The 12,173-nt window shown below is 40.0% G+C and overlaps 1 protein-coding gene across 2 annotated transcripts in view; it reads left to right on the top strand.

The window, feature by feature from the left end:
• The window catches only part of LOC134626235 (mitochondrial import inner membrane translocase subunit TIM16-like), a 111,385-nt gene that overhangs the window by 79,251 nt on the left and 19,961 nt on the right, over positions 1–12,173 (top strand). The gene's annotated exons all lie outside the window — the stretch shown is intronic.

Genomic DNA, 12,173 nt, shown 5'->3' with positions numbered 1-12,173 from the left:
AGTCATGGATAATCTGAATGGATATTCAGATAGATTAGCAATGATCAGAAGGTGGAGAAAGTTATACTGTTTTAGTGTGTCTTGCAGCTGAAGTTGTTGCCTTATGGAAGAACCCATCGGACAAATAGTCAAAACCTAATCAGATGGAAAAGGCTGGGGGTTAAAAAGTGATCCATGGCATATTCAACTTCACATTAAATGAGAATAATATGCTAGTAACTGTTTCTTTCATTCGTTCTTATGCTTCATCTGTTCATTCACTTATGAGGGACAGCCAGTTGCCTCCACAGTGTACGTGCGGTTTACATTAGCTCACATGGTTGCTTTCGTTGACGGAGATGTCTTCAAGCTGAGAAAGCTATCAAATACTTCCTAACTCCAGTGACAAACTACCCGTTGGCAGCTGGGAGCCTATTTCAATGCCAGCCTTTCCCAACAAGGTGCAGTAAGGCGATAGCTCTCTGGAACTGTGTCACCACCGGTGTGTGCTTTTGGCCTCATGTCACAGAATTACACAGATCCCTGAAGCATACAGTGGCTGATTTTTATCAGCACGTTGCTGCTTTTTCTCTTAATGTTGGCAAGAAATTGTAAAAGATCATTTGAGCCAGGTTTAATTCTTCATGGCTGAAGGCAGAGACAGTCCAACAAGAGAATTATTCAACTAGCAGACCTCTCTGTAGCCTTACACTATTGCACGTGTCTCCTTAAACCACCCCCCAACCCTAAGTATCTTCTGAGCAACGGGTGCTTTAGTTCCACTTGTTGAGCCATGCTTGCGTTTTTCTTTTCTTTTTCTTTTTACCATTTACTGTTTGATAGCAGTCTCCACTTTGCCTGTGGCTCATGAATTTCTCTCGCTCATTTTCCTCCATGTAACGCACACGCTTCCATCTGCAAAGCATTACAGTAAATGACAGGAATAGAGAAATGATTTCACACACGTTCCGCATGGGCCAGATGCAGCTCCAGAGTCACTGCCGCAACTAAGTCTCATGTGGTAGGAAGAAATAAAGAAAGAGTAAATAAGTCTTGCCCTGCTGCATTTTAGTGCATATGTTTGAGGTTCACAAAGTCAGTGCCTCTGCCCTGGTGCTGTATTATCGTTTATACTTGTCATTCAGCTCATGTGTGTTGGTCCGGCATCTCCAAATTTCAGGTACTCATGAACTGCTCTCCTCAATGGAGACTGTGACTCTCATAATTTTTTATGCTTTGTTTTTACAACTAGCAGCAACCAGATGGAGTAATCATAAATATTACCTCATCCTCACCAGGACCATGCTGCTTTTTTCACAGCTTTTAGAAGGAGTCCATAATGCATATTCTTAGTAATAATGCCTTTTCAGCTTATTCAGCCCACTTTATTATTATTTTATTATATATGTGGAAATTCTTAATATTGAATACGTTATTATGTTTTTTATGTGTCATTTGTATGTAGCTAAAGACTTTAAAATCCTTCTTTCCTATAACTACCCTCTGTGATATCAGTTCTGGGGGTGAGGCTATTTAGTGGATTTGTTACCAAAATCTACATTTTTACTTAAGCTAATAAAGCATTTAACTGTATAATATTTTTACTTATATAATATGATTTAAGCTTTTCTGACTTTAAGTATATTCTAGCCTCTTAGTTAAAAAGTAACAAATATCTGCTGTCAACAGATATTATCCAGTCTCATCAAACACTGCTTGAATAGTAGAATAGTCTATTTTAGGCCGTCTTCACATAGTTTCCTGGTTAAATGTCCCGAGGAGCAATGCGTTCCTGTAATCTGTTTCACATATTTACACATATTTAGCGGACAGGCATTTGGTCAGGGGTGTAAATCAAAGTGGCGGTAACAGCATTCTGCGTGCCATCAGCACGTTGCGCTCCTAATCACCAGGGCTCAGTAAAAGATGGCGAGGCAGCCTATAACACTGCCCAGGGGAACCAATAAAACACTGGTTTGGTGCTCAGCCAGTTCTGCAGCCTGCTAGGGGTTTAATGCTTGAGGCACTTAGTCATACAGCACCATGCTTGTTTTTTTAGTTGTTTTTTTTTTTTTTTAAGGACTTAACTGAAAATTTCTTCTTGTCAGTTTTCATAAAAGATGAGCTCTTTAATTTTCTTGTAGCTCACTTCACTCTTATTCTCCTCGAATCCTCTTTTCCGTCTCATTTGGTCGTCTGAATATGTGGCTGCACAGAGTCATCCAGGCTGTCCCCACCCTGTAGTGAAGCAGATGTTAACTATTACATCTGCTTCATCTTTTTGGTCTTCATTCGTCTTTTATTTATTTATTTTTTTGCCTCCATGATACGTAGTAACCTTTAAAGTCTCTATTTCGTGTTTAACTTTGACCAAACACTGTATTTAACTGTAGATTTTAGCTGACACAGGATTAACTGTTTGGCATAATTATCCAAAATAGAAATATGACAATTTAAAGTAAAATTAAAATGATTGTGAGGACAGTGGGTGTTCCATAGCACACAGACAGCTGTATGAGAAACACTTTTGTCTCAAAGGCACATAATATCATGGTCTCTGGTTTTGGTTCCTGGGTTTTTTAATGCTATGGAGAGGCTTTTGTCCATCCATCCACAAATCACAAGAATTGCTACTCCTTCTAGTATTGGTTAGATTTTAGTGAAGCTTGCGCACACTGATGTGCTTAAGATCGAGGTGTAGGTCTTGTAATATGAAGCAGATAATATATGGAAACTCGATTTACATTTTGGGCCGCATATAGCCCACTTAAATCTTGAGTGGGTCGGATCAGTGAAGGTCCCCTTCCTCTAGGTGGCCTTATGTTTGAAATCCTTGCTGTATGGGGTTTCTAAATATCACATTACTTTGGACCTCTGATCTCTTCTTCAAGTTCAAACTTTCATAAAATGCCTTTTTTCTTAAAACACTTGTTTTAAATTCATCTGCCTGTCTTTGTATTGGCAACTTTTAGGAAGTGATAGTCGTATAAGGAGATTCTAAATATCACATCCAAACATTTTGTCATTTGACCTCTGATCTCACTTTTACATTTCCCATCTGCCTTTCTTTCAAATTGATCTTTCTGTGTTAACATCTCGGTTCCTTGCTCCTCTTTGGTGCTGGTCCTCATGTCTGTATTAGTTCTCGTCATTATTTCCCGTTTTTACTTTGAATTCTGGGTTTTCTTTGGTGTCTTGCATTAGTTTTGCTTTGTGCTGATTGCTTTGATTTACTTTCACCTGTGTTGGTTATGTCCACCTGTGTCTCGTTCTCCTCCTCCTGTCTAATCCCTAATCAGCACATTTTGTGTATACATGTGTCATTTGTCTTTTGTGTCCTCTTAGGTTGATCTTTTTGTTGCTTGACCTCTTTTGGGATCTTTCCATCTTTTGTTTCTTTACCGCCGCCCATTAAAGCCTTGTTTTATTTCCTATTCTGCCTGCTTGAGTCCTTGCGACACAAAAATGTTATCAGAAAGGCTAAACTGAGTGTAAAAGGAGCAAACTGTCTTCTACCTTCCTTTCTTCTTACTGACCTCAGTTTTCATGAGTTGAATAGGTCTTAATAATACACGTACACTCCCATAAATATCAGTGTTTAATGTTAATTACATTTTTAAGGGCCAGTTCCTTTATGCCTAAAGAAAGCTAAAAGTGATTAGAGTTGGATATTTGTTGGTTTGTTTGGCTTATTATATGTTGTTTGTGCTTGCTTTGCTGTAATTATAGGTTTGTTCTGCATGTGCAACAACAGTTATTTTTCTTGTGGAAAATTACCCCCTTTGCTTTTTTCCCCATTTTTCTTGCTCACTACACTCTTGTCTAGTGTAGGCTTATTTAATATATATAATATAATGATAAGGTTAATTTTGTTGTAGTACGTAAAGCACAAAGATGATGAGATATTTACACCAAATGCTGTAAGACCCTTTAAACCCATCTCCACATTTGTCCTGGACAAACAGACCCCCATGAGGACCCGAGCAGCGACAGACCACATAACCTTTGTCGTTTCTCTTCCATTGTTTGTGTCACTATAAATCACTCCTGCTTTTCTTCTTCTTCTCTTTTCCCTCTGCTGCAAAAACGTTTCTGCCCCTCTCTGAGCCTGGTTCTCACGAAGGTCTCTTCCTGTTAAAAGGGAGTTTTTCCTTCCCACCATTGCCAAGCCGTTGCTCATAGTGGACCAGCTACTGTGAATTGGTGCTTATAATATGATTGAACTGAAGTGAAACTACAAAGGCATAACCATCATTATCACGTCTGCAGATCTTTGCCAACACACAAACGTGTGCCTCGGTTTGAGGTGTTCATGTTTTGTTGTTCACAGCATGCCTGTGGCTTTTTACTTTTAGGAGCTTTTCGGGACAAAAAACCCAAGAAAAGCATCCTTGGAGCAGACACAGGACAACAATGAGTGAATATAAGAGCATGGTAACCACAAAATGACATTTCACTTATTCACTCATTCCACGTGTTGTCAGCCGGCACAACAAAATGCTGTCTTTTAAACAATTTAAGCTAGCTTTATGATCTCTCTTTTTTTTCTTTTGGCTTTCTTTTGTCCATCAAATTTTAGAGAGTAACACTGATGGCACATTTTGTAACCAAACAATGCCACTATGCACATTTGCTAAACCATTTGTCATAATTTTCAAGCTTTTCCCCTGTGACAAATCTCTGGTCACACATTGTAGAATAAAAACAAAGTGTGAATATTCATTTGCTTTTCTCTGGCTATTCCTTCAACGTTATTTTGTTACACAAGTGTTTCAAGAATGCCTAACATCTGCTACTTTTTGAAATTTTGAAAAGCACAAAAGCTGCATTGCTTTCCTAGGACAGCGTGGGAATGATTAGTCATTAATTTTCCATCCTCTGTCTTATTGAGAGGTTGAGGAGATTATGTCCTTTATTAGTGTTTAGTGTATGTGCATAAATATTTGCAACTCTGTACATTTGCGTTTTGTGCACATGCACGCCATCCTCTGTCCACAACTACATGTCTTCCCGTCACACATAAATGCGCTTTGACGGGAGTGTGTGTGTGGGCTGCCTAGAGACATGGCTGGGACCTCCTCTTAAGGCCTGAGCTGCCTTTCTTCCCACAGCACCCGGCAGGAAGATGTCCACGGGAAGTATAATGCCATGCAGAGGGGAAGAAACCTGGGAAAGAAGAGGGAGTACCTCAGAACATGCATGGTTAATTAGTGGCTGCTATGGGAACTTGAAAGGGACAGAGAAATATGGTCAACAGAGCGAGCAGCAAAGAAGCAGAAGTTGTCACTATTTGTGTGAGTGCAAACACATAATGCTAACATTAGATACACCATATCAGATAAAAGTGAAGTGTTTTCTGTTTCCACCCATCCTCTCTTGCGAGGTCTAAACATTATATGTCAGTGTGTTCCTCATAAAGCTGTCTTCCTTAGAGGAACCTTTCGCACATAAATTATTATTGTGTGTTGTGCCGTCCATCCTTGGTTAATCAGGCCTGATATGGCTCAAGGAACAGTGCGTATCCTGAATTTTACTTATTGTTTAGGGTTTTAAAAAAGGGCTTGGGGTGGTTACACAAAATATATTTTTACCCTTTCTCGTGTTTTTTTTTTTTGGAAAGGATTAACAAACTGTGTTACTAAATCTTGCCTTTGGGAACACAGACAGGATGCCATAAAGAAAATTAAAAAATGGCTCCTGTTTTTCATATATTTATTATTTTGTTTTTAATACTTTTTATGATTATGATTTTGGGCTTTTTCTCATTTCCATATGGTCTGGTTATTGCCTTTTGGTCTCATTGGAGCTAGTTATGTCAACATAAAAAGCCCTCAACACAAAGACCTCAAGAATCCGAACACTGAACTTTTAGTGATTGCAGGAGCTGTTTGTTTCGCACAGAGGAGGGCGAGACAGCAAATACACGGAGACCTACAGAGGTCAGACCATAGTTCACTTTGAGGTTTACTAGTCTGTTGACTTTGTGCACGCTAGCACTTCTCATTAAGGAGCGAGACAGAAATGGCAGACAGCACAGCTGGTTCATTCCTGTCTTAGAGCTGGACAAACCATTAGAGCTCATTTTATTGTAGAAAGGATAAAAAACAATCTTGGCTTTACTAACGTACATTATCAAGCTGATTGAGAACATGTTTCCTTTAGCATCTGTGTGGTTTGTATTTTTATAGGTATTATTTACCCTTCAAGGTCTTTAGAGTCTTTGGTGCCGTGTCAGCTTGTGGTATCTTGCATTCGTAGACAGTGCACTTGTTACTAGTTATCTGTTCCCTTGAGTTAAAATTGAGGGATTTTTGCAGAGGCTGAAGGTTAAGAGCCAAGGTAGAGAGACCGAGTGGCCTGTATATAAAAAGATAGACATCCACTGTGAGTCTTGCTTTAAAGGATTGATCTCAGCATTTTGGCTTCTGTCTTCTTCTAAAATGGGACCCAGAGGTGGCCATTTTTAGATATTTTAAATATGAATATTTTACTGTGAGTCTGTGTGGATTTCCTCATTTCCTCATTTGCTCACTTTGCTAACTGTTAGAGACAGTCTCAAAATAACGATTAGAGGCACTGCAGGTTTTTAGTTATGCAGCAGCTTAGTTTTTCTTTCCTGGAGGTTGCTTCTTAGGATTTAGAGGGACCTGTCCCTGGGTTAGTCTAAGACAGTAAGATTTTTGTTTATCTTAAAATGTAGTATTTACTTCTTTATTTGTTTGGGTTGGGGTTTTTTTATTCGTTTTTTTGTATATCTGTGTCTTTCTTCTTTAGAGACTAGAGGGTTTTTTTTTTATTGCCTCACACTGCAATTCCCCCTCAGCTCTACCAAGCATATTAGCAAGTTTGAACTTGATTTGATTCCCTGGTTTGTGACTTCGTTAGGCAAGCTGTTATTGTTCTCATTAGACACTTTATTCATTACAGCTGATGGCTGTTTTCAGTTGGCAGTTAAAGAGCCAAATACTTTCCTCAGAGTTCGGTGGAGACCTAAAAGAAAGCAAAGGGGACGGTGAATATTTGATCTTTTTTGGCATTTGACATTAATCACGACTCTTATCACTAGCTGATAACATCACCCTGTGTGTGCTGTAATTAGAGAAGTGTTTGCTAAGCTAGCCACGTCAACTTAAAAGCTAGTTTGTCAGTGTTGTGTTAATAGTGTCTTATGTTACAAAAACAATCCATTAACCCAGGTTTAAAAAAAAAATTATATAATATGCAAATGTGCACATAAGCACTTCCCTTCAACTCCAACTGTCTGTCCTGTATTCCTTCTGTGCTCACTTCCTTCTACCTCTCAGACATATTTTCAGCTTGCATTTTGGTATGCCAGGTATTGAGTAGCAACAGCATGCCTGTGGTTAAGTGCAGGAATGACTGAAGCTTAGCTATATTATGTTCACTATGACAATTGCAGGATTAGTACTATGGCAGAAACTCTTTCAGAAGGCAGAGAGCAGCAAAGGTCCGATCAGGTCATCCTGGTGCTTGCACATGCATAATTTACACTAAAAGATGGTGTTTAAGCATCTTAATTTGTTTTTTTTCTGTTTTTTGTTTTTGCAATATTGACTTTGCTTACATCTAATTATTCCAGCTTCTGATTTAACAACTTGCTTTGTTAGATTTTTCTTTTCAAATAAATACATTGTGAGAAAACGTGAATGTTTAATATCTCCACAGACTAAAAGTAACAATTTCCACCCCTCTGATTCATAGCGAGTCAAATCCCGTAAAGTCCACCGAGCACAGAGAGAGGGTTTGTCAGTATTATTCTTTCACCTCCTCTTCTTCTGTTTAATGCCTTTCACAGTACTGGGTAAATCTTTCAGTGTTGTACCCTACATTTTTTTATTATCCCACCATCTTTCCATGCCCAGATGCAAACTGTGTGGTCTTACCTTCACGCTGTGTTTCTAAACTATTGCGGCAGCGTTGCTACACTCTCTCTCAGTCATTATGTGTTGTTTTGTAATGATACTGTGCTTGAGTCTGAAGCCCTTGTTGCATTTTTTTGTTGCTATTCTTTGACCAGGCAGTCACATGAGTAATTTAGCTAAAAATGACCTGACTAGTTAAATAAAACAAACACGAACGCACAGATAACAGGTGTTCGCTCAGCTGTGTCAGGCGGTGCTGATACCATAAAGAGATGGATGCAAAGGACTCAACATTGAGAAAAGGTCAAGAGGTTGATTAAATGAAAAGAGAGAGCAAGGCTCACGTCCCCGTGGCTGTCGGGTTTTAGAAGAAGGGCCCAAGCCGCAACTGTTATTTTGGATTTTCTGTTTCTTTTCACTTCATGACAATCCGGCCACCTTCGTGTTTGCGGGGCCCATCTGAGTCTGATTCAGTGCAACTTGAGCACCACTTAGCTTTATCCTCTGGAGGAATATGCATGTGCTGTGTTAACAAATTGCTCAAAGCTGCTTTGATGAGCCCGGGCCGAGCATGAGTAGCCTTGTAAATATCTGGTGAGCAGTGGTTGCTGTTAAAAGACGGTGGCTTACAAACTATACTGGAAGTGTATGTTTCAATGCGAACTTTAGAAATGCATAGCTTTCCACTGTTCCTTTTACCATAAACTGTTATGTTTATACATCTCATTAAACTTTTTTTGTGTGCGTGTTACTGGAAAACTATCCGTCAGTAATTGTTTCAGTGATTAGGTGGTCAAAAAATGTGGTTTCTTCGTTGACCAGACAGAGATGGTGGAACAAGAGAAGAAAAATGTGTTTTGATGTGTGCGGATGGGGGCAGAAATTGGAGCCGGTCTGCTCGTACCAGCAGCTCATCAAGGCTATCGAGTCAAGGCTATGGTGTCTTCTGTAACAATCTCTCGGGTTCTCTTTGGAGCGGGTATCGCTTCATTCAATAACTCTCCCAGATGTTGCATTATGAGCTCAAAGCATTCTTGGACACACACAAGTATGTGGACATGCATAACTGTTGTGATTTACTACAAAAATGTGATAGTGATCTTATCTTTTACTTCTCTCTCTCGCTGACTCTCTGCTCTCCCTCCCTCAGTCTTTCGCCGTGTCTCATAATAAATCTGTTGTTCTGTGAGTTTTTTATAGTGTTTTACGGTGCTTATCCCTGCTTCTATCATTAAAGCAGAAGATTTAGTGTGGGCGTGCTGGACCTGCTAAAGGTAAAACACAGAATTTCGTCAGAGGGTCACGGTTAGCGCAGCCAAGCTAAGTTTTGAGGCTGTTAGACCGACCCCCAACGATGTGGTTAGGGATTTTTAAACCAAACCTTGTGTGTAAATTTTTCACAAAAGATCACACTTGTCGTTTTGAAAACAATCCTTTTCTGTACTCCTGAATGTTTTTTTTTTTTTCTTTTTAGAGATTTAGGATTGTTATCCAACAGGACTGGAATTTCTGCTTTTGAGATATGAGAGAGATTGGTGGCGGGGATAGAAGCGATAAAGGTGGTGATTCAGATTGAGCAGAAAGAGCAAGTATGGACACAGTCATATGAATGTGTGGGTGTGTGTAGGTGTGTGTCTGTGTATGTGTGTGCGATACAAAGACTCGGATCCACAACAGTTGTGTGCCAGAGACGGACAGAATGAGACTGATAAACTTGCTGATAATTCAAGAGTTGAAGGCACCACAGAGGCAAAACGTGTGAATGTAGATCCTTGAAAGGTGCTCCGCTCAACGCCTCAAGAATGTTTTGTGCTGCTCTTGTGAAGAAGGTTTGAAGAAGTTGTTTTAGGGTTTATGTTTCTCCTTTTATTTTTCTTCTTCCCTCTCTCGAGTTGACCCCTTTAACTCATCTGCACACATGTACTCGGGCTTGTAGGAAAGACAAATATTAAGCAGTCGTGTTTTGCGTACATAAATCACTGGGTTTTATGGTTTTAGCATTTCCAATAATTCAGACTTGGCCGGCCATGAGCCGGTGTCTCGCATACACTCAGACATATACACTAAGGTGAGTTTGTTCTGGAGGTTTGAGTCGTCAGTTATGAGCTGTGCTTCAAGGCTAATTGTCTGGAAGAAAATCTGAGATTTCCAAACTGTCGGCTGGGCTGCTGCTGTCAAGCACCAGAATGTCCTTCTGAGACTGACCACAGTCTGTTTAGCTGGACAATATTTTAACAGGGCTGTAAGTCCTTCATCAAGGCCATTATTGGTGGATTGTGTTTTTATAGTAGACTTTACTGAGCGCTGCAGTGTGTGTAGCGTAAACCAGCAACAGCTCGGGGCACATGTGGTTTTTCCACAGCAGGAAAAATAGATTAGAGTGGACCTACGTCGCCAGTGTGATTGCTGTTAGAAATGTACATTTCAGCTATGGCTCTGGTATGCAGAATAATTACTGCAAGCATGCCATTCTAATTCTCTGGTTTTATTTTCAAAACCAGAAGATATTTTCATATCTTTTCATTTTTGAGCCAGAAAATAGCAAAAACGAAGTGGATTTACAAAGACACCGATACAGATTATATGCAGCTTGACTTGTGTTACCTGCTGATATATACCGTAGTTTTGTAAATATCATTTGTTTTAGTTGTATTCTATTCATTTTGGCTAATTATTATTAATCTCTCGCGGCAGGTTTAGAGGAAGGCTGCCCCTCCCCGAGCCTGGCTCTACGGGAGGTTTCTTGCTGGTAAAAGGGAGTTTTTCCTTCCCACTGTCACCAAGTGCTTGCTCACAGGGGATCGTCTGATTATTGGGGTTTTCCCTGTTTTCTTTGTAGTATTGTAGGATCTTTATCTTACCATAAAAAGCACCTTGTGCTTTGAGACTGATAAATAACACTGAATTTGATAATTCAGTGAGTGTAATTATTTCTTCAGATAATTTGTGAGCTTTGAAACTAAAGCATCTCCACATTTCCTTGTTTCAGTGTATTTGTTGATCGAATAATGTCTTTCAGATATTACTATTGTCCAATAATCTATCAACTTCAAGTCAAGAGTGCAAAACAGTTCCTCACTTCCTCTTTAACATGTGTACTCTTGTCTGTGTTTAGCGTTTAAAATACAACCATGACAAGAGCAGCAGTTTTCTCAGGTAACCTAACAGCAGAGAGGGTCATAGCGGTCGTGACCCTCACCCTTTTGCTGTCTGTCTTCTGTGCCACGTCCTCTCCTCTCTGCTCTGATGCAGTCACAACTACCAACTGGTTCCCAGGCCCTGAGCGACAGGTCACGCTATGGTCGTCTAGTCTGGGCCCTTGATGCTGAACCCTGAGGTTAACGCGGAACGCATCCTTTCCGGGGCGCTGCGATCATCATCTCACCTACCGCACCTACCAGCTTTTTAGAGATATAGAGGCACAACACACAAACTTAAACATGTCTCGATAATGAAAGTAGCTATTTATTTCCTCTAGCACGCTAGTCTTAATTTCTAAAGTGTGTTTCATGTATATGAGCATTTTAAGTATTTGTGTTTCCCATTAGTGCATCCTTATTTCTCCCTCATGCCCACCCACGTCCTACAACAGGTCCATTCCCACTGAGCACTGACAATCAAGAGGCTGAGCCCTCCCACCAGTTTATGACCAGTGACCTGATTGTTTTATAACTGAGCAAGTCTGGACCAGTTTTCCACACATTTAAAGGCCCGTGTGTGTGTGTTTTTGTGCTGACATGAGCATCTGTCATTTTTCAGATAGTATTTTTTTTATTTATCTTAGAAAAGCATCTGTATGCGTTTCATCATTTTAGTGTAAATATCTGTTCAGCCCGATTAAGCCCTGGCTGTCTATCTGCGTCCCCTCCAGTGAAAATAAAGATCAGGCTTTTCATCCTTCATGTCAACATTATGTAAAGCAGGTGTAATGCCGATCATGTGGTCATGCAGCATTCTGTTAAGTTGCCTCGAGATGTGTTGAAGCTGCATTGCAATGAGCTATTTTTCAGCACGTGTTTGGTGTTTTGCAGAGATGCGTTATGTGACGGCAGCAATATTAGTAGTAGTGTTGCTGGTCTTGCTGTTTCTCCCTGCGGAAATGGATTAAATGAGCGATTGGCCGCACCGATTTGGGTAGCCTGTGTCGGTATGAAGATAATTTGGAATGCTAATGAAGCGTTATTCTGTTTCTTGAGGACACGAAGAAAAATACTGTGGAAGCTTCTGCATTTTTTTCCATTTGGCAACTTTGCATGTGGTTATATGTGGAATTGTATGGTGGGTGTCATAAGGGTCACTGCAGACCTGTTG

This window comes from Pelmatolapia mariae, linkage group LG4 (assembly GCF_036321145.2).
Source record: "Pelmatolapia mariae isolate MD_Pm_ZW linkage group LG4, Pm_UMD_F_2, whole genome shotgun sequence".
NCBI lineage: Eukaryota > Metazoa > Chordata > Actinopteri > Cichliformes > Cichlidae > Pelmatolapia > Pelmatolapia mariae.
The sequence above is the reverse complement of the archived record's forward strand: the minus strand, read 5'-3'. Positions and strand labels throughout refer to the sequence as shown.